Here is a 23,584-nt window from a genome sequence, read left to right as displayed (position 1 = left end):
CCATTATAGTTTAAAAAGGTTTACGCGACAATGTACATACAGTGTATTATAGAAATATAGAAGGATTCTTACCCTACATACAGTCTGGTTAAGTCTGGCTGAAGGTAGGATCACTGTCCTAAAAAAAAAAAAAAAACAGAAATAAAAATTAAGCAAATTTAATCATCTCCTTTTATAAACAAAAACAAGAAACACATTTTTTTCCCTCCAAACAAAAGGATTAAGCACTTGAACTATAGCATGCCTGATCTTTCTCTTCCCTAACATCATCCATCAGGGGGGTCCCACACAAATTAGAAAGTTATCTGGTGCCACCGAAATCCCCCAATGCTGTTGAAATGGCATCAAATTTTATAAAACAAGTGACTGTGCAGTAAATACACGAATGAGGACATATAACATAGCAGTTTAATTCACCTGCAGCATTCCTACTGGAGATAGAAGGCATTACACCGTTCTGATGGAAATTAATGTGTTGCACATGTACAGTACAGACTCTTTGAAGAGACAAAGATGAAGACAAGTTCCCATCAGCACTTGTCTAGGGAGATTAAGCTTTAGAAATAGATGTTTCACTGCACTGTATTCTAAAACATGGTTGAGACCATCACGCTTTCTTCTTATAGTTGACCAGCTGTAGCCTGGATGGGATTTGCAGTAACACCATTTTATTAGGTGTGTGTGTGTGTGTGTACATATGTAGAGTGTAGGCCCTCCTGCAGCAACAAGTTACTGGCCCAGATCTACCTGGGGCAAAAACTGTCTGGTTTTGCCTATAGCAAGCAATCACAGCTCAGCTTTCATATCTTACTCCATGCATTAATATTTTTTTAGTATAATGCTGGGTCTGCAGAGGAAATAATAACCTATACTCACCTAACAGCCCCCCCCCCCCCCAGTGCTCCATTGAATGTTCTAGCCTTTACTTCCGATTCAGTCAATGTAGGCAACACCATTGATTTTATTAGCTTCACAAAAAAATGCGATCAGCCAATAAACAAGAGTTTTCTCTTGGCTGATTGATGACTTTTAAACAGGCAAAGTATCAGGCACTAGCATCCCTATGACTGTTCATTTGGCTAATAATCAGCCAGTGTTAAAAGGTCTATTTTATTGTATGTTATGAAGATTAAAGGGGTTGTTCACCAATATTTTTTTTCTTTCAAATCAACTGGTGCGAGAAAGAGATTTGCAATTTACTTTTTTTACTAAATCTTACATCTTCTAGTACTTATCAGCTGCTGTATGTTCTGCAGTGGTATTTTTCCAGTCTAGAGAGCAGGAGAGGTTTTCTATGGGGATTTGCTACTGCTCTGGAGAGTGTCAAAAGAAAACACCACTTCCTGGAGGATATGCAGCAGCTGATAAGTATTGGAAGGCTTGAGATTTTTTAATAGAAGTAAATTACAACTCTCTGGCACTTTCTGACACCAGCTGATTTGAAAGAAAACAATTTTGGTAAACTAACCCTTTAATACATAAGGAAAGGCTCTCACACACTTTTTTTCTTTTTTTATGGTCTCTATAAAAGCTGAATGGGCTGCAACTATGGTAGGTACGCCCGTGATTAGTTTTTTAAGATTTGCTTAATTTGAGGGAACGGTAAACCTAGAAAAGAATGATAAAATAAAACCCTCATTCATTGACTTGATGCATTTTCTGCATGGTCCTAAAATACACAGTCTAGAATAAATCCAGCAGAGAACATAGGGGTATAGGGGTTAATATGCCGTTGGTCAGTTTTATTTTGAACTGGTGAGCAATTTGGGGGGGGGGGGCATGACTAAGGGGAGGGGCTTAATCTTCTGGGCAGAGGGGGAAGGCTCCTGCTTCAGTTAGACAGTAGACAGTGAGGAGGATGAAGATGAGGCACATGGCTGAGTTCCCAGGACACACAGAACATTTATTTATACATTCCCCAGTTTAATTGTAATATAAGAGAACATAGGATCAAAGCAGAGGAGGAGATTAGGGGGAGAGTGCTATGGTTACACTTCACAGTCTCCCATTGAAGACAGAGAGGTGGTGGTGGTGGGGGAGATGAAGGGGAGCTCATGCTCTAGAGAGAGTTGTTTCTCAGCCAGACATTGTTATGATCCCATGTCTGGGAGAAAAAGTGAATAAACTTCAGGATGAATTTCAAATTTTAACTTATTTTTATTGCATGGTTGAACAAGATGACAGAAGGGATGAATATCCATTTGCTATTAGTGCTCCTTTTGTTTTTTGTAATTCATTTAGTGCTTTACTATCAGGAAAACTATGGCCGCCTAGCTCCTAATGCAAACCTGTAGACTGTAATTATATACTTGGAAAGACAATAGGAAGCAATGAAGCAATTAGGGGAGCTTATTCTGTTGACAAATAGAAGTGTCAAAGCCGTTCATTATATTTAGTAAAAGCAACTTCTTAAGAAAGCAGGTAGTATAGGAGAAGGTTTAACACTGACATTTTAATATTTCATTACATAAAGCTCCTGAAAGTGAACAGCTGCCAAGCCGGCATCAACAATGCAATGTGTGTATAGAGCAGTAGGGTGTTATTACATTTTCACTTCCACTGCCTTCAAGCGCTGTATACTCTATATCTAGGACTTGCAGACTCATAGGATAGGAAAGATTGCAATGTTTTCATTATCAAGTAAGTACATGAAAATCTGGGTGAACACTTGAGGCTATTGTCTATTCTGGAATGCTGACTGCAGCGCTCAGTCTCTGCTATAACTAAGTATCAGCGGCAAAAGACATTCCTGCACAGATCACAGCGGAATATAAAGTATATGAGGATTTTACTCAATGTGAAGCCCTCAAACTGTATTTTCCAGGTGTTGCAAGAAATTATGTATTTGCAACAGCTGTAGAGCGACAGGCAACTAGTACAGGATTTAAAGCGTAACTGTCATTTCAGGGTCATTTTTCTGAAAACATTAAATATCAACAGTACAAGCGATTTTAAGAAACTCTGTAATAGGTTTTATGTACTAAAAAGTTTCCTTCTGTACTAAAAAAGCAATCTCCCAGCCTCCCCCCCCTCACATCATAAGCAGCAGGATTTCTGTCTCCATTATGTGGCTATGGAGAGGGGAGGGGCTGTTAGGAGTGACTGAGCACAGAGCAGTCCTGCAAAGCACAACACCCTGCAATCTTCTCTCAGTAAGTTCATAAATAAGCACTGACCTTTCTGACACCTGAATTTAGCGTTTTAGGTGCCCAGAGAGTCTACAAACAGCTGACCTTCATGTCACCTCTTCCTGCTCCCTCATCTCCTCACCCCCTTCATAGGCTTACAATGGAGAGAGCAGAACCCGTCTTCACTGGCTTCTCTGTAATGAAGACGTGTTTGCCTGATAATGCACAGATAAGAAGTCAGGGGGGGAGGCTGGGAGATTGCTTCTTGAGTACAGAAGGAGGCTTTTTTGGCTGATGAAACCTATTACAGAGTTTCTTAAAATCGCTTATACTACTGATTTCTGCAATAAAAAAAAACATGACAGTTACGCTTTAAAGTGTTACTGTCATAAAAAAAAAAAAAAAAAACTTTTGCAGCAATAGCCTTGTATTAGTAGATTGAAGATTTGCCGTGGGCACAGATCCTCTGCACAGACACAGAAGGGTTAATTTAATTATCATTCTATAAAGCCATGTACATGAGGTCTTACTGAAAGCATAGAAGCACATTTTCAGGCTATGTTCACACAACGTATATTTTCGTAAAATCACGGCCGTTGTACGAGAATATACGTTGCATTGCTGTCTATAGGATCCCGGCTGGAGCGTATACACATAGTATACGCTCAGGCCGGGATCTCTCACAGCGCCACAAACAACTGACATATCAGTTTTCTGCGGCCGCTATTCCTTGAAACACGGTGGAGCACTAGATTTCTGTCCACAGTGGTGATGTCACTATATACAGTGCTGCAGTTACATGGTGTTACTGCTGATATTACGTTTTTCATATGACTTTATTAGTGCTGCAGTGCTGATTCAACTGGTCTGGTCCTTTTTTCGATCCACGGCCTGGTTCCGATATCTTTGCCATTTTATAAATATGCTGATGAGGTCTTCTGGTGCACAGAGCCTCCAGTGCACTGATATATCAGAATGGGGTATGAGTCCTACTGAACAGGCTAATATCCCAATCTGATGTCGTCCCGCAGCTGACACAGAAGTTGGGACTGGAGGAACACAGAAGGCGTGTGTCATCCGAGGGGAGACATAGCTGTTGCAAAGATACTGACAAAGATATTGGGAACCAGGCGCCGCAGATTGACAAAAGGACCAGTCCGTCAGAATCAGCTGTGCAGCACTAATAAGGTCATGTGAAAAGCTTAATATAAGCAATGAAGTGGTACACTTGCTTTAATGATGTCATCAGAGTTTTTAGCCACTTGCAAATGTTGTTTAGTTTAGCTGGATTAGAAAACGCTTCAAACACTTTATTAGTGCCTTTTCCCCCCCGAAGATATTATGTACTAATGCTGCATTACGAAACAATAATGGGCTCGATCGTACGATTAACAATGTCGGAGTAACATTTTTTTTTTCATAACGATCCGTGTTTATATCGTACGGAAAATTCACTTTGCCATCGTTTTGCGATCGCTTAAGCCTATCTCACACATTGGTTAAATCGGCGAACGACTGTTCACACGGAACGATCTGCCAATTTTGTGCGAGCGATCAACGACGATTTGAGAACATGTTCAAAGATCAAAATGAACGATTTCTCGATCGTCGTTTGATCGTTTGCTGCGTTTACACATACGATTATCGTTCGAATTCGATCGTTATCGTGCAAATTCGCACGATAATCATTACGTGTAACATACCATAAGCCAAAGTACTCTCTCAATCCACAAAATGGGACTGATACTATATATGCAAACCAAGTTGACTTTAAATCTCAGTTGTGATCTTTCCTGTCATGGAATGTAATCTGCACAATGTGGTTTACAAAGCTAAAGAATTTGGAAGAATCCAAACAGCCCATGTTTATAAGAAATTAGATTGAGCCGTTCCGCCACTTTTGAAGGTCGACAGTAAAAGACATTTCCCCGGTAGCTTCCTTTTCTCCCATTTCATGCCACCGAAAAGTAACATAGCCACATAAAAATATATAAAACTAAAAGTTATCTTCTTATGTCTAGAGCTCTAGGGAGATCACATCTGGAATACTATTGTCCAGTTCTGAAGACCTCACCTACAAAAAGATATTGATAAAATAGAACGGATCCAAAGACAGGCTACAAAAATGGTGGAGGGTGTTAGGCATAAACTATATCAGGAAAAACGAAGGAAGTAAATATGTCGAGACTGGAGGAAGGAAGGGAAAGAGGGGACATGGTTGAAACCTTTTAATGTGTAAAAAGCCCTAAATAATGGTCAGAAGGGAAGTGTTTTTAATAAGAAACTGAACACAAGAACAGGGGGATACAATGTGAGGTTAGTCAGGGGATGATCATAAGCAATATTAGAAAATATTAGTTTACAGAAAGAGTAGTAGATACCTAGAACTAATTTCCAGCAGCTGTGGTAGGTAAATCTACAGTAACTAAATGTAAATTTGCCTCAGATAAATAATGAAAAAAATAAGGGCATACTAGATGGAACCGGGGGATAGGGGGTGGTTGTAGACTTTTCCTATGTTTCCTTAAAAAGCAAATGAAAAACAAAATAAGTATTTAAGAAAAATGACCTCCCAGATGAATATTGTCGTTACTGTCATTTACAAAAACATTTCATAAGTCACACAGACACAACAAAAATTTTGATCGGGTTCACACTACGTTTTTGCAGTCCTTTTTTCCATGAGTGCAAACAAAAAAACAAACAAACATGTATTTGTTTGCATTCGTTTTAACTTCCATAAAAAAAATCCCTTTTTACATTAACATGCACAAAAACGTGGTTGACCATGTTTTTGTGTATATTAAAAAAAAAAACATGCGTTTTTATCCATTTTTTTTTTAATAAATGGAAGTCCAATGGAAAAAAAGATCAAAACGGATGCACACAAATACATCAGTTTTGCATAAAACGGATGAAAAAAACGGATGGCAGAAACGCAGTGTGAATCCAGCCTTAGCAATCAGAATTCTGGAAACAGACAAAAAGCATTCTCGACAAACCCAGCATAGTTGAGCTCTTTAGCCAGGCCTGCAATAAGAGATTTTGTGGCACTATCGATCAACCAAACAGATCACTACTTTTCATCTGTTAAAACCTTATTGGCTACAATGCACACCGCTCCAACCTTTGTACTAAGACCCAGTGTCCCTCCATTGACACAACTTTACATATAATCAGAGCAGAGATATACATAGTGATAAGGTGATATGTATTCTAGATTTACTGTTCCTTTAACATGATTCAGAAAATGTAAAGAAATTACTAGATGCAGGATAGCTGCTTATTTCTCTGGTTTTATCTGAATAATGCACACACAGGAATCTAAGATATGTACATATTTCATTAGATATTTTTGCAGGCCTAGAAGTATTAATACGCAATGGACTGGAATTCATCTATCCTCAAGTGGAAGCAATGTACACGCTGAAGTAAAATGGATCCCTGTGGAATGTAGTGATAACCTACAGAAGAGACAAATGTATGAGACAACCTTTACGTAGATGTTCTTTACAGCAAACGAAACACAGAAAACATGCACTGTAAAATGACTACAGCTAAAAGTCAAATGTCACTATGCTGCAAGCTTAGACTGACATTTATCAGGGGACTCTGAAAACATGACTTATAGAGAGTTCCAGAAGCCAAGCATGTATTGTTTCAGCTCAAAGTGAAATGAAGGTGGCTGTGCCGCAATACCATACACAACCTGCAGACAGGGTGGCACTGTTTCTATATATATTTTTTAATTATTATTGTTTTTAAGCCAAGGTATTTCATATCTGTCTATGCAAGCATTCCATGTAGCACCATAGAACTTTAATATATAGTTTTGTGGGAAAATATCCAGGGTAACTTGTTATTTATCTCTGCTCATACTGTGCTGAGTAGTCAAGAGGGCGGTCCTATTAAGTGACTGACAGCTTCTGATGCACACTTATACACAGATAGATATCAATCACTGAGTAAGAACACCCACTTGGCCACATAGCCCTGAATGAGCAAAAAATGGCATAAATTATAAATTATCCTGAAATTTCTCTGCAAAATTATATATCAATCTGCTCAGCTCCTCCTGACTTATAATATGGTAGCTGGCAATTGGACTGCATGAAAACTGTTGCTGAGTCCCCCAATGGTTGGGGTCAAGCAGAGGGTCAGCCTGTAATCAGTATTTTAATGGGAGTTCCTTCTAACAAACAGGGATTGTCCAAAAAGTTGTACTGAAAATGCAGAACAATGATGTAGATGTACAATACAACAGGAGCCCCTTAGTTATTAGTAATGAAGACAGAACCATTACATACGGGAGGTGAATAGCTAATAGTATATAGTGTGTATCGAATAGGAATAGGTATCAGTAATAGCATCTACTGTTGGATACCGGCCCATACTGGCACGCAGTACAGAAGATATTTCATTTGACTTTATCATTTCCATTTAATGACTGCATTTACATAGGTCAAGGCGCCGTCTGCCAATAAATCAATATAATGGATGACGAGACAGAAACTCTGATCACTCATATAGATCACCCTCAATGTATTTTATTACAGCTTTATTAGCTGCAAGTGCTGATGGATCCGTTTATATGATCTATAGGATAATACTGTAAATTATATGGGATATTATACTGTAGGGCGTGAAGTAGACAGGTCTAACTGTATATTCCCCTACACCAATGAATTTAATATATATTGTTCATAAATGTGACTCCAACATAAAAACTACAACCAAAATAGCATCAAAAGCTACACATGTGAATTCACCCTATAGGGAGTCAAAGGTTTTCCATAAGGATTAATTTTAGGAAACTTAGTTTCTTATTAAATGAGGGCAGTGGACATAGTATCTTGACAATACTGGCTAGATGCATAGGGCTGCATTCACACATAATGTAACCAAAATTTAGATTAGTATCATGTATGTGAACTGTATTTTAACAAACCCTATTCACATACAGCATAAAAAAAATCCACAGCGGGTTCCAGGCATGGTGTGGCGTTTTATTCGGCAGCATGCCTCAGCTAAGTAAAATCCGCAACAAATTCTGCATGTAAGACGTGGATATTGAATGGGATTTTGGTGCTGATGTAGGATCTAAGGCATGTTGTGATTCTACCAAGGAAGGAACAGGTTGTAGGAAATCCCTGGTGCAGTGGGATAAGCCTTAGCCATAGAGAAGGGCTCCAGAGATTCCTGGTGTGGATTACACATGTTCAGTATTTCCGACGTTGCTGTTATAATATTGCCTAAATGAAGAGAAAACTTGCTTCTAGAACATTGGATTTCCATTGGAAAAGCCTTGTGGTGGAAATCCTTAACAATTTTGAAGGCTTTAATTTGGAATGGACACGGCAGTGTTTCAGTGACAAGGAATCCAAACTAAAGGATGACAAAAAGTAATGTCTAACCTGTAAACTGACAGGGAGGAGACTGCACAGTGAGCTAACTTTAGATCTGGCTTGTGTCCAGTGAGATTCTAGTCATACAAAAGAGTTGCTAGCAAATTACTATTAAAGCAAATTAGCTATAAAGTAGCCCCAAAAAATGGATCCTTTCTAAGAACCCCTTTAAGATGCTAAACAGAGGTTCCAGTGGACTTTGGGGTGGATCAGGCCTGTTTATATAAAACATTGTAAGCCACTAATTTAACTGGGAAAAATGTAATACTCCATTTTCTCTGCCATTGTTTCTGCAATAGAAAAAAGTAAGTGAACCTTTCCCTTGAAATAACATAAAAACTAGAGATGAGCGAACCGGGTTCGGGTTTGAGTCGATCCGAACCTGAACGTTCGGTATTTGATTAGCTGGGGCTGTTGAACTTGGATAAAGCTCTAAGGTTGTCTGGAAAACATGGATACAGCCAATGACTATATCCATGTTTTCCACATAGCCTTAGGGCTTTATCCAACTTCTGCAGCCACCGCTAATCAAATGCCGAAAGTTCGGGTTCGAATTGACTCGAGCATGCTCCAGGTTCGCTCATCTCTAGAAGGGTATCGACAGAAAAAGACCACCTGTTCCATCTAGTCTGCCCTTTTCTTATTTTTTTTTATTATTATTTTAGGATACATATATGTTTATTCCAGGCAGGTTTACATTCAATTATGCATTTACCTACCACATGTGCTGGAAGCTTGTTCCACGCATCTACTACCCTTTCAGAAAAGTAATATATTCTCATGTTGCTCCTGATTTTTTTTCCTACTAACCTCAGATTGTATCCCTTTTTTCTTGTGTTCAGTTTCTTATGAAAAATCCCCTTTCTCCTGAACCTTATTTAAACCTGTATCATATTTAAAGGTTTTCAATCATGCCCCCCCCCCTTCACAGGATAGGCTATGGATTGTTCATCAGAGGGGTGCCGACACCCCACCAATTACAATCTCCCTCTTCCTATTGGTTATAGCTCTGGCTATGCAGCCCAGGGTTTGCCTTCCTTTCTCTATTGCCTGGCTGCACTGTTGAATATAATATTCAGCTAGAGGATTCTTTCTCGCCAAGTGCATTATTTTATATTTTACATATTACATTTGGGAGCATGAAACTGCAAATTCCCTTGTTTTGACCACTTACATAGTAAGTAGAGCAATTTCCATATTACAGACACCTCTAAGAACATCATCACTTTGCACACTTTTGTGTCATTGCCAAATAGGCAAACCTAACCTACCAAACCTTTTCCCCCTCTATCTAAAGAGTATGCTGGCCTGCCACCTGCTTGGGACAGGGTACTTTTCCGAACATTTGTCCTCGTTTCTACAGGCATATAGTTAAATACTCTGCCCAGGGGCGGATTAACTTTACCATAGGCCCCGGGCTGTTCACAAAGCCTGCCCCCCCCCCACCCCACTGTAACTATGGCGGCGCTAGCCTGGCGTTCATAGTACAGGACAGATAATGTCATGATGTCCTGATTTGTGCAAAATTGCCATAAAAAAACGTATTTTTTTTTTGCCAATCATGGCGGAAGTGTAACCAGGAGACAGTACACCACTGAAAGTATAAGTCTTTTTGGGTGGTCATGGGCCCCCCAGGAGCTCAGGGCCCCGGGCTGCCGCCCAAAACGCCCCTATTATAATCCACTACTGGCTCTGCCAGCTCCCAAAGGGAAGCCCTGGGGAGGCTCCAATGATGTCACTGTCTATTTATGGGTAGTTTCCATATATGGCAGTTACATCATCAGAGCTTCCCTGCAGAAAACAGTGGCATTCTTCTTCTCCCCCAGGCTCTCCTATCTGTTCTCTGTCTGACAATGAATTCCTATTAACATATTTAGCATATAACTTTCCCAAAGTATGTGCTAAACACAGGGGCAAATTAGCAAACATTGTCATATACAATAGATATATAATAGAGCACAATCAATACATTGACTCATACAGAGGATGCCTTTAGGCCTCCAGGATATCAGTACCACATCAGGTTACAATCCACATTCCCAACTCTCTATAAATCAAATTAAAGAGGTTACTCAAACAGTTACCAGTAGAAGCCTATAATACTTGGTTACGCACTTGCTGCGCAGGATACTGCTATGATAGAGGGCCTGGCTCCAACATTGTGAAAGCTGATGGGATAGATTGATGAGAAACAGCTGGCGGCATGTATGAAATGCTTTAAGAACCCTGAGTGCTTCTCCGTGCCACCAGTGCCACACCATAAATCCTGAGATCCTCAAGTCTAAATCCTATTATTCAACAACAGTTTACCTTCCTTCCTTCCCCTTAGCTGCATTTTACTTTACGCAATAATAAACATAGTTTAACTACCAGGGGATACATTGTGTCAAAATGACAAACATAAAAACATCATGATCCAGGCTAGTAAAATGAATAAGTAGTTAAAGTTCAGGAGGTCAAGGCCGGCAAAGGAACCCCCACAAAGTCAGATACAATCAATAAAACACTATTTAAAGAAATGTGTTCTTCAAATGTCTTGGCACAGGATAGTCTTTTCAGAACTGGCTAAATTGTGAATGTTCAAGTCCCATGTCAGATCTAAATAAATTTTATTGACTTTCCGGGATATGCAAAAAAAATGAAAAACAGAAATATTTCTGAGAGCAAAATATTTGCAACTCTTGTGGTAAGTTCATATTTTCACACAGTTGCAGATGTTCAAGTGACACCACTGGAGGATAGGAATTGTAATTGTTCTCATTGTTTTTTGTTAATGATTACAGTAACAATGGACATGTAAAGGGAAGCTCCACATCTACTAATTTGATCTGTATGTTGTCTTGCAAGTTATATGCAAAACAATGGGCAATGACAAAAAAAAACGGCACATGTTCATTTAGCGTTTACCTGCTACTCCTAGGATTGTTTTCTTAGCTTGTGCTGCACGTCTCTGTGATTATTGTCTATTTTCATTAGCTAGCATACTTTTCAGCGTACTCTTAGCTTGCTATGTTAGCTAATTATACCTCTAGCTTTTCCCCATTTACTGTGATGTATGCTTGCTGTTGTATAACTGCCTCTGATGTGTAGCCTTGTTTCTTCATATTGTTCTATTTTAGCATTTTCTGTGCAACGGTTGTTGCATTAAGCTTATTTCTATCAGCACATTGTACGCTTTTTATATGTTACTATCTGCCTATGTAAACTTTTCTTTGAAAAACCTGATAATAAAAACTTATTGAAACAAAAGGTTCTGTGGGGTGTCCAGGGCTAGCCGAAGATATCCAAGTAAAAGACCGCTGTCAGACCGCACGTACGTACGTAGCCGGCCGCAAATTACGTAAATCCCCGGCCGGAGTTTCACACGTATATGTCCGGCCGCGTAAAATATGCGGCCGGACATATACGTAGTGCGAACATAGCCTTAAACTGTAAGGATTCTCCTGATCACGCAGATCTAGCTTGTTTACTGCGCCTATTACACGGTTCGGTTATCATCCAGCAAGGGCTGAATATATATCGTTAGTGAAGTGATGTCCATGCAGCCCTTTAGTCTAATAATAAAATGTATACGTTACCTCTTTAAGCTCCTCAGTTTCTTCCTGTCTTCGCCCTGCGCCATGCAGCTGCCAGTGCAACTTTAGAGTCAATCACTGGCCGTAACAGTTCCATCCCAGCCAGTGGTTGGCTGAGCGGCTTGTCACTTCAGAGAGCAGCTCTGAGTTGCACCGGTGGCTACGGGGAGCATTGAGAAAACAGGAAGACACCGGGGAGCGTGGACAGGTAATGTGTATACTTTATTATTTTCATTACAGATTCATCAGCCGTCGGCCGCGGATCGCTATTACACATAGAGATGTGTGACCAGTGGCTGATGAGTTTAGGTCAGGACCTAAAGACATGATTAGCTGATGATCGTTGTCTTTATTACACAGAGCACAGAGCTGAATGAGCCTGATCCGGCAGATCATTGTTCAGTGTACGGCTATGTTATATTTCAATAAAGAAAGGACGCTGATTGCAATGGAAGCAATGCAATGGGGTGGCATTGCGCTGAAGTCAATGCAATGCTGTCCGCTGTGTTCACACATTGTTATTTTAAAGCCCGTTTTTTAGAACAGGCGTGAAAATAATGTACATGCCTATTATTTCAGGACGATGTTCAACTAACAGCATTCGGAAATAATAGCTGTTCACACAAAGTAAAGTTGGTTGGCGTCCGCACTTTGCATTGAAGTAATTGGTTCCTGCAGCCGATATACAGTATAGGTATGCCGTAGGCCATAATTGGTCTTCATAGAGTAGGGTTCCCCTGGGGGTAAGAACCCTATGCCATAGGCCATAATTGGTCATCATAGAGTAGGGTTCCCCTGGGGGTAAGAACCCTATGCCGTAGGCCATAATTGGTCATCATAGAGTAGGGTTCCCCTGGGGGTAAGAACCCTATGCCGTAGGCCATAATTGGTCATCATAGAGTAGGGTCTCCCCTGGTGGTAAGACCTTCTCTTTGTCAAAATGGAGAGTTGCTGAGTAACATCTGTTCCTGGTCTATGAACCCTAGCTATGTGTTACATGGTCACCTATTCATTCCTAGAGACATTTCAAAAGCTTAGATCAGTCAAGGGTCTAGGTGTTCAGACCCTCACTGCTCATTAGATAGAGCCAGGAGAAGAGCTCGGCTAAGCGCCTTTCTCCCCAGCTACCTTTTCTAAATCGCTGCAATTCTAGGGAGTGTTACTCCTGGCTCTAATGTAATGATAACTGGGGTCTGAACACCCAGATCCTGACCAATAAAACTTTTGATGTTTCTAGAACATGTAAAAATTATTTTAAATGATGAGGCACTTAAAGTAATGCTCATATACAAGGTTTAATGCAAAGATGCAAGATGTCCATTACACACTTATGACTGCATCAAAGAGTGTAAATGCAAAAGAACAGTTATGTCCCTTTCCCCCGCTCCTTCCTAATAGTTTGTACTGTCTATTTTTCTAATGTCTTCTCTGCCCATTTTAGCATGCTGTGCTACCTGATTGTGGTGGCCTTTCTAGAATAGAGGGATTCTAGTTGGTGTTATTTTTCCTTTCATTTGAGAGGCATGCTTCATATTCCGGTACTATTGTACTGCACACTTCTTATATTTCACTGCTAGAAGCGACATTTTTCTTTTTTGTTTGCTGTATTGGCTCATATTACTGAATAATTACATGCCTTCTACTGCCATTTTCTGTCTTCATTGTTGAAAAGCTAATAAAAATTACAGTTTAAAAAAAAAAAAAGGGAATTAACTTTCAAATTGGCATTACTCAATAAATAGATAATAAGGAGAGAATTTTAAACAGTAAATAAACTTTTCACCTAAATCTACCATAGACCAAGATAGGCATCGGCATGACTTGGGTGTTGCCAAGCTTCTTACATTTTGGACAATCTGGTTTCTAGGAATACACTACCTAACAACCAGTCTATTATAAATCTTTAGCTCAAAGAAGAATTAGCACTTAACCGAGAGCACAGAAGATGTACAGATGTTTGACAAGGCATAAACTGTGCTCTTTTTCCTACAGTATCTCTCATGGCCACATTAACCCTTTTCTTGTGAAAGAAAACTAGATTAGGAAGACACAAGGATGAGGAGACATCTTTACCTAATTTATATAGGTCAGTGGGATAAACCATAAATAATATGTATTAATATAACCTGAATATTGGTGTAACACAATTTGTGCATTCGATCATACCTTAATGTCTGGTATACGGTTTTACACCTCTACATCAACAGACAATTAAATTAAACAAATTAAAACAATAAATAGATAAGAAAATTGGGGCTCTGGTGATTTTTTTTCAAATGAACTGACATTAGAAAGTTATATAGATTTGTAATTTACTTCTGTTTAAAACTTCAAGCCTTCTAATACTCATTAGCTGCTGTATGTGCTGCAGGAAGTGTTGTTTTTTTTTTCTTCACTGTCTGGTACAGTGCTCTCTGCTGCCCTCTCAGTCCATGACAGGAACTGTCCAGAGCAGGAGCAAATCTCTCCTTTAATGCATTGAACAGTCCCTGACATGGACAGAGGTGGGAGTAGAGAGCACTGTATCAGACTGGAAAGAATACACCACTTCCTGCAGGGTATACATCAGCTGATAAGTACTGGAAGACTTGAGATTATTTTTAAATAGAAGTAAATTACAAATTTATATAACTTACTGTCAGCAGTTTATAAAAAAAATACACGAGTACTCCTCTAAAGACCTAGGTATATATGATAGGAAATCACTGAATTAGAGAATGTGGAAAGCAAGAGCTTATGAGATTGGTCAAGAGATAATAGGGTAAGTGGTATCACTATAATTTAAAGGGGTTATCCAGCACTACAAAAACATGGACACTTTCTTCCGAGACAGCCCCACTCTTGTCTCCAGATTGGGTGGGGTTTTGCTGCTCAGTCCCATTGAAGTGAATGGAGCTTAACTGCAAACCACACCTGAACTGGAGACAAGAGTTGTGTTGTCTCTGAAAGAAAGTGGCCATGTTTTTGTAGCACTAGATAACCCCTTGTTGCTCTGCCATAAATATATGCTGCATAACCTAGCTCATACCTGATAAGTATAAGGAACCCATAGATTTTTGTGTATTGGAAAGTTTTTGCTGTACTGTAAATCTTCTTCCTTCTTTTAGCATCTCTGCATAGTTGTGTAACAAACAAGATCTTGTTGGGGTAAGAACTCCTGCTGAGTAATGCTATCACTTGGCAGCAAATCTGCTGGACTTATCTGGTTTTGATTGAAAAAAATGAAAACAAACTGTACTGAAGGATACCGCTGCTTCCTTTTCGTTCTGGCAAAACAGCTTGTATTCCCTTATCTACAGAAACTTGAGCCTCGGTTCTGAAAGCAAGAAATTATATTATATCAAAAGGGCCTTTCTATTAATAATTCTTTATTAATGTTCATCCTTTGATCATTTTTTATCTAAGTAAGTCCAAAAGAATACACAGAATTATGCACATACTGTAACATTTTAGCAGTTTTTCTAATAAAGATCCTAAATCTCTTACATAGACATATACATACAGATATTGTAAAGGTGGTACTACTCCTATCTATTGCCTTTCTCCTTGCTCCTGTATGTATAGTAATGAAGTGAGTAGCAATGCACTTGAAGCATTACCTGCACTGTACAGCCATTAGGCAAGAGAGGGCCAACCCTAGAGACGGCATTGAGCGGCATTGCATACCTGCATCACTGTACATCCACTAGCAGAAGATCATCCAGTCCGGAGCAGCAACATGCACCGTACTGTATATTTATCACTGCTCACGTGAACTTGTCTAAATCACACCCTGGCACCTTGATATTGTACTTTCTTTGGCAGTAAGCAATGTATCCTTTCAGGTAGCGTTCTAGGTTTGTGTCATGTTTGTACATGAGGAGGGGCGATATTTTTGCCCATGACATTACCAGCATATGGCAGTCTTCCCCTAACCTAGACTTTGAGGCTGAATTACATTTTGTATCCTAAGATAAGTGCATAACTGTTGGGGTACGGTGGTGGATATATGAGAAATCACAGCGGCACAAGAGTGGTTTGCAGAGACACACAAGATACTAGCAGGAACTGGACATTTTATTTGGCAACCTTGCAACAAACCCAGACAAGCAAATAATAGTTGTGGATCTTCCCAGGCAAAGAGGTACAACACTTGAACTGTTATAAATACAACTTTTGGGCCGCTCGGCATTAGGCCATACTCTCACAGTCTGTATAGTCAACACTTGGCAACTCAAAGTCTCTTGGATAGGCAGCCACCGCAGCAGGACAGTCCAGGAAGGATCTCTGCATACTAGCCAGGGAAATGCTCCACAGTCTTTCTCAACAAATGTTATTCAAAGAAGCACCAGAGTCTGGTCCCCTGACCCAACAATGTCCGGGCAATGGCTTAAAATCACCATACACAAGCATGCCTGCTTGACAGGAACAGATTTTCTATGCTTCAGTGTAGCTTGGACTCTAGTCCATGAATGGCAGTCTCCACATCAGTTGTATATGTCACAATATCACAGCAACTTGAACCAGGAACATCCCAATAGGTCCAGGTATAAATTGAAGCACTCCCCACCACTCCCTGAGTACAAAGCATCTTGCCAAAACACTCCATACCTGACAGAGACCCCAATAGCCAACACAGTCATGGCCCAGGACTTATTCCCTTGGGTGTCATAACTATCACTGGTTTCTCAGAGAAGGGACCACAGGAACGACCAATCACAGCAATGCTTCAATTTATATCTGTAAAGTTATGGAACTCTAGTGCCAGACTAAAATAAAACATCACATTAACCCCTTAATACACATCACAGTGCAATGACTAAGCAATATCCAAGCCAGTGCAGGATCCCTCACTAACAATACTTGGGAGCAGGAAAGGAAATCATGGTATTACACACTAAGCATATAACATATACATACAAGAATGCAATAAGAGCGTGAAGGAATTACAAGGAAACATGAAACCAAGCAACACACTTTAAATGCTGGTTGCAAAATGCTTTTTTCAAGTTTGAGAATACATAATGATCGTCCGTTAATTCATACTGCTAGTGTTTTCTGTATATCACTCCTGGGATGTCTATTGGGACTACAAGACATACAGTATGTGTTAGCCATATACATGTCCCTTATATTAGGTCCGTGTATAAGTGTCCCATATAATTTTGGACCAGGGGTAGCATAGTGCTCATCTATAAGCGTTACAAGCAAAACAGGATGACTGTATGTTCTAATAATACCCTTATTTATGAACTTAATATAGAAGTCTATCTGATCCTACAGTCCCTGCTGCAGATTGACAGAAGTCTCATATAACTGCCATGTACTGTCTTTGTTTCCATTCCATTCCCAGAATAGGATTTCCCCATATACAATGTATATTCATACCTGTGGACAACTATACTCATAAACTACTGCAGTGATTTTTTACAATAAATCCAACCAAAATATTGTAAATGTGCCCTGTAAAAACATTTTTATTACATCCAAAAACTGACACCCATTAATTTTCTTAATGGGGTATCTTTATAGCAGTTAGCACTCAGTTTTTCTTTTATATTGTGTCAAATTAAAAGAACAAAAACATAGATTTATATAACATATATTAGGGGAAGTTTACATTACTTTGCAGCAATAACGTCATCCTGTTAGCCCTCAGCTCCAGTCTTGTTACCAGCACCTGCTCTTGTATCCTCAATCTGTATTAAATGTGCTACTGCATTTCTGCTCCCTCATACTGTACATTCGCGGTGTCAGTACCTGTAACTACCACAGGTGTCACTGCTGAGCTCAGTCATATACATGTGACTGAACTAGCCTCTCTTTTCACCTGGCAATTAGCTCATTTAGTTCAGTAGTTCACAGATCACACAAGGATCCATTACCTATAAAGCTCCTAAGGGCACAGAACAGCCATGATGGAGCCTATACTATACTCCTGTTTACACCACTTGGTATCTTGATCCTATTAAAATCTTTAAGCATTTTTTTTTTGGCACTTTGCAACCTATAGTCGATCTTAAAAAGAATGTCATAGCCAGAGCATGCAATTATTCTGAAAAACTATCACTGAGCTAAAAAGCTAAAAAAAAATATCAAGGAAAAATGCCATGTGAGTATGACATCTCATATTACTCTATTGACTCCCAGCTGATTTATAGCCACAGGGGTTTTGGACAATAAAATACAATAAGTTTTAAAAGCAGAAAAATCATTAAAGTCCTCACATTCTGGGTAGCTTATTTGTATAATAAATAAATAAAACGATAACTTTGCAGAATTCAGTATGACACTATGTGCATGTTATATACGTGATTGCATTAATAAAAATATTGACTGATGAAATGTGATCATTTAACCAAAATAATATCTCATCCAAGTAGCCAGCACTGAAGGCTCCGAATGTAATAGAACAGATGTATTTCTATTACGCTCAGACTCACTTCTTATCAGTCCCCGTGAGCCAGAGAAATAATGAACTAAATAAGCTGTTCTTTTGAACTACTACAAGGATTACAGAGCTAACCTATTCCGGCCATATTCTTCTTGTAGTGCGGGCGTCATACAGCTGATCAGCAGGGGTGTCATCACATCACCGATTAACTATTTATAGGCTATCAAATATTTTTTACTGGACAACCTCTTTAACTCTGGGAGACATTTATCAAGACAAGCGTATGAGTACGCCAGTCTTAAATAAAGCCCCCATCCCCCCCCCCCCACTTCCCCCGGGCGGATTTACTAAGAGGCGCAAGCCAGGTGTAGATTTGTGCCCAGGTGTAAATCTTCATAAATCATGCACTGGAGGAGACCACATCTCCTCCCCGCCCGCTCGACCATCAGGCGAACGGTGGATATGGAACGTGTACGCCACGGAAAAGGGGCCCTTTTTTCGTGTCGTATGCACAGGCACATGATGATAAATTTCCCCCTATCTCTTCATAGGTTGTTAGAGACACTGTTAGAGACACTAGGGAACTTATTTAAGTGACTCTGTAACCACAATCTGACCCCCCAAACCACTTGTACCTTCGGATAGCTGCTTTTAATCCAAGATCTGTGCTGGGGTCCGTTCGGCAGGTGACGCAGTTATTGTCCTAAAAAAAATACTTTTAGATTTGAAGTCCGTGCCAAACGGGAGTATCTATGCCCTAACTTTGCACCACCCCTCCTTCCCTCCTCCCCACCCTCTTCATCATTAGGAATGCCACTGAAACATTTTCCTCATGCTGAACATTGCACAGGTCCTTAACGATCCAGCCCATGTGCCTGGCTGCCACAGGTTGGGAATAGGAGGCAATCTGCCTGGAGCATTCCTAATGATGAAGAGGGTGGGGAGGAGGGACAGAGAGGTTGTGCAAAGTTAGGGCACAAGTTTAGAAGTATTTTTTTAGGACAATAACTGCATCACCTGCCGAACGGACCACAGGACAGATGGTTTGGGGGGGGGGGGGGTCAGATTGTGGGTACAGAGTCGCTTTAAAAGTTGATGGAACTGACTGACATTTCCACTATATTCACTTAAATCCACTAGAACTCAACTGTGGTAGTGGTTAACTCAATCCAGTGTATAAAGGCTCTACTTTTAGAAATTGAAAGGCTGTAATGCAATAAATAATAATAATGCTTGAGGTGGTGGGGCAAGTTCTTAAAGCTCCCTGAATGCCAGATAGGACTAACTTCTGGGGATGTTTAGATTTAGGTGTGCTCAGAAGGCAAGGTGTCACTAAGTTTCAAGTGTCCTAAATCCAAAAAGTCAAAAGACACACTCCAAGATATTGTTAATCTTTTAAGTCAAGGGGTGTTTTTATTGTGCCAAGCATCTACTGCAACTGGAATGAAATATTGTTTATGTAAGAAGCCAAGAGGGTAAAACCGCAGGTAAGGGCTGACACTTTTGTTTAGTGAATAAAATAAAAACTTTTTGAGTTCAGAGTTTCTGCTAAGGCTGGGTTCACACTGCTGTTTTGGCAGTCCGTTTAACATATCCATTTTTAAATGGTTACTTTTAATGGTCAACCACATTTTTGTGTGTGCTAAAGAAACACACAAACAAACAAACATATCTGTTTTGATCAGTTTTTTTCTTTAACCCCTAGACGACCCAAGGCGTATAGTTACGCCATGGAAGTCTGTCCCCAGATGACCTAGGGCGTAACTATACGTCCTGGGTGTTTCTCCGGCTATGAAGCGCGCTCCGGAGCGGAGCGCGCTTCATAGCAGGTGGGGGCCGGCTGCAATCAGCAGCCGGGACCTCACCGGTGATGACACGCTGCAGAGTTCGCGCTGCCGTGTGTCATTAACTCCTTAAACGCCGCGATCACGGCGTGACCGCGGAGTTTAAGTGTAAGTGACAGGGGGAGTCCCCTGTCACTTACCGATCGGGACCCCCGCAGTGCGACTGCGGGGGTCCCGATCGTTAAAACGGACTGCCGGAGGTGTCTTACCTGCCTCCATGCGGTCCGATCGGCGATCTGCCGCACTAAGCCTGCACAGGCAGGCTCAATGAGCAGATCGCCGATAACACTGATCAATGCTATGCCTATGGCATAGCAATAATCAGTGTAGAAATCAAAGTACTGTATGTAAAAGTCCCACAAAGGGACTTCAAATGTGTAAAAAAAAAAAAGTTAAAAACACTAATACACTACCCCAAAGCCCCTCCCCCAATAAAAGTTGAAATCACCCCCCCATACCATTATATAAATATAATAATATACCGTAGCGTGCGTAATTGTCCGATCTATTAAAATATAATAAACGTCATTACGAACGGTGAACGGCGTAGACAAAAAGAGGGAAAAAAGTGCGCGGATTACCGATTTTATGTTACATTATATAAAAAAAAAATTAATAAAAAGGGATCAAAATGTCCGATCTTCACAAATATGGTATTAATAAAAACTAGAGATCATGGCGGAAAAAATGACACCCCATACAGCCCTTTAGGTGAAAAACTAAAACCGTTATAGGTGTCACAATAGGGCCATTTTATTAATAATTAATTGCCCAAAAAAAAGGATTTCATTAAAAAAATATATATATAACATTAGAGAATCTGTGTAACCTGCATATGGTTGTGTTCGGACTGACCTATAGAGTAATAGTATCATGTCACTTTTACCATATAGTGCATTACGTAGACACAGGAACCCCCCAAACGTTACCATATTGCATTCTTTTTTACGATTTCACCAATTTATATCTTCATAAATAATATATTTTGGGATTCCGTAATACATGTTATGGTAAAATAAAAGACACCATTACAAAGTACAACTATTCCTGTAAAAAACAAGCCCTTACATGGCTTGTAGATAGAAAACTGAAAGTACTAGAGCTCTTAGAAGGGGAGAAGGGAAAAACGAAAACACTAAGATCAAAATTTGAGCGGTCCACTGGGTCATTTTGGGCCTGGTCCTCAAAGGGTTAACAATGGAAGTCAATAGAAAAACGGATCAAAATCGATTGCACACAACTGCATCTGTTTTTGTATCCTTTTTTTTCCCCATAAAATGTATATGTTAGACTGCAAAAATGCAGTGTGAACCCAGCCTAACCAAGCATCTGAGAAATCATAATCTCCACAACTGTAAGACAAGGTTAAGTTCACACACAACATTTTGCTTAGTGGTTGGTCAGTATTTGAAGCTCATTTTTGGTCAGCATTTTTTACCAAATAATGGAAAGGTTGTCACCTTTTTCTGTGGTTTGGCCCTACTCCTGATTGTTGCCATTAGTATTTAGTCGGTAATATGTTGTTCCAAATTTAGCAGGTATTTTGGTCAGTATTTGGTCAATATTTTTAGCCAAAACAAAAGTGGTGCAAAACAAATAAAAAGGTTCCACTCCTTCTTTTGGCTAAAAATACTAAGCAAAATACTGACCAAAATAGAAAATTTGAACACCGCCTTAAAAAGTGGTAATGTAGAAAAGTATCTAAATGGTCAAATTAAAAGAATTCTAACAGCTAAGAGAATCTGATAAAACTCCACATGGTGAGTATTACTTTTATAATAAAATCTGATACCTAAGGGAAGCATCTGAGACATATTTAAGTGAAAGGTTTTAATAAGTCTGTCATAACATAATGAGGGCAGATACAATGGTGCCGTGTTCTCTACTTTGCATTGAGCCTTATTATCAATTCAAGGATTAAAGTTTAGTGAGAATCATTAAAAAATGTATCTGTCATACTTGTCATTGACCTGTTGAGAAGCCATGCCCTTTTGTGTGTGTGTATAAGATTTCTACAGTGCATTTCCATATTATTACATCTAATAATCATTATAAATACATAAGCACATACTTAACCTATGTATCTTCTTTCAATTGCTGGCTGCATTTACTGGATAGAGCTAATAGAAACAATGTGAGTTCTTACTCCTTTTCAGCATAAGGGTCCCATAGTGTATATGTACATAGAGCAAATGTCACGGAAAGGGAATGTTCTTATGAGAACACTAGTGCTGTACTGTATATAGATTCTGAGGGCACTGTTTACAGAGTGGTGACCTTGACATAAAGCAAAGAGACCAAACAGTATATACATAAATCATACAAATAAACCTTGCAAATATTCAAAAACAAAACAATAATGTGTATACTAGACTCAGATGCAATACCAGACACTGCCTCTGGACAATGGTTGTACTGGGCAAAAAAACTAGACTGTTTTCCTAAGCCTGGAATACCCCTGTAAATGGTTACTGACTAGTGTTAAGTGAGCATGCTCATTAGAGCAAAGTGCTAGATCAAGCATCAGGGTGCTTGATCGAGCTTGATGCTCGTTGTCCTGCTTGGGTTAAGGTGGCCATACACCTTCAATAGCTGACGGCTGAATGACTGGCTAGATCTCCCGCCCACCGCAGTAAACTATTTCATGTTTTTCATTCTAATGTGCAGAAACCAATTGCATTTTTTTGGTTCCAATTATTGTATATTTTGTTTAAACATCCATTCAAGGGCCGAAATATACAAAAAAAAAATTGTTAACCAGGCACCTTTCAATTTGCCACTCGTGCGTAGAAAAAAAGCTTGACTCAAGTGACGAAGGGAGGAAAATTTAGTAGCACATGACCACAGGGTCAGACTACACTGGATTTGTTTGTAGTCTGTAACCATGGAGGCAAGTAGGTCTGCATAGATGTATACAAAAAATGGGTGATTTTCTTCCATGCTCCATGTTGTTTATTCCTACTTTAGTTGCATTGGGAAATTGTTTCTAACAGGATATGTACCTTTTAAACACCCAATAGCAAGCAATAGCTGGTCTAATAAAAAGCGTTTATTATATAAAATGTCTCCTTTCTGACCAGCCCCATTATGCTTGGTTATGTAAGTCGAACATGTGCACCTTGCTCAAGAGCAGCAGTGATACTGAATAAGCAGGTATTACATCTAATAGTCTCCTTGTACCTGGCATAGAAAATGATTAGTAAGCAAACTGTTTTATCTGATAACTGTCTGGCACAGCGGGTAATCTAAGGTGAATGAA

At 39.6% G+C, this 23,584-nt stretch overlaps 1 protein-coding gene across 4 annotated transcripts in view; it reads right to left on the bottom strand.

Annotated features, from left to right (window-relative positions):
* GHR (growth hormone receptor) overlaps positions 1-23,584 on the bottom strand; it is a 248,303-nt gene that overhangs the window by 128,546 nt on the left and 96,173 nt on the right. For 3 of the 4 annotated variants that reach the window (XM_069962749.1, XM_069962748.1, XM_069962750.1), the window contains one exon: positions 73-118. The gene's annotated coding sequence lies outside the window, so the exon portion shown is untranslated. Of the gene's footprint in view, positions 1-72; positions 119-15,136; positions 15,159-23,584 lie in introns of those variants that run through there. The other variant, XM_069962752.1, reaches the window with a different exon arrangement.

Source organism: Dendropsophus ebraccatus, chromosome 3 (genome assembly GCF_027789765.1).
Source record: "Dendropsophus ebraccatus isolate aDenEbr1 chromosome 3, aDenEbr1.pat, whole genome shotgun sequence".
Classification (NCBI taxonomy): domain Eukaryota; kingdom Metazoa; phylum Chordata; class Amphibia; order Anura; family Hylidae; genus Dendropsophus; species Dendropsophus ebraccatus.
This window is presented reverse-complemented; position numbering and strand designations above follow the sequence as displayed.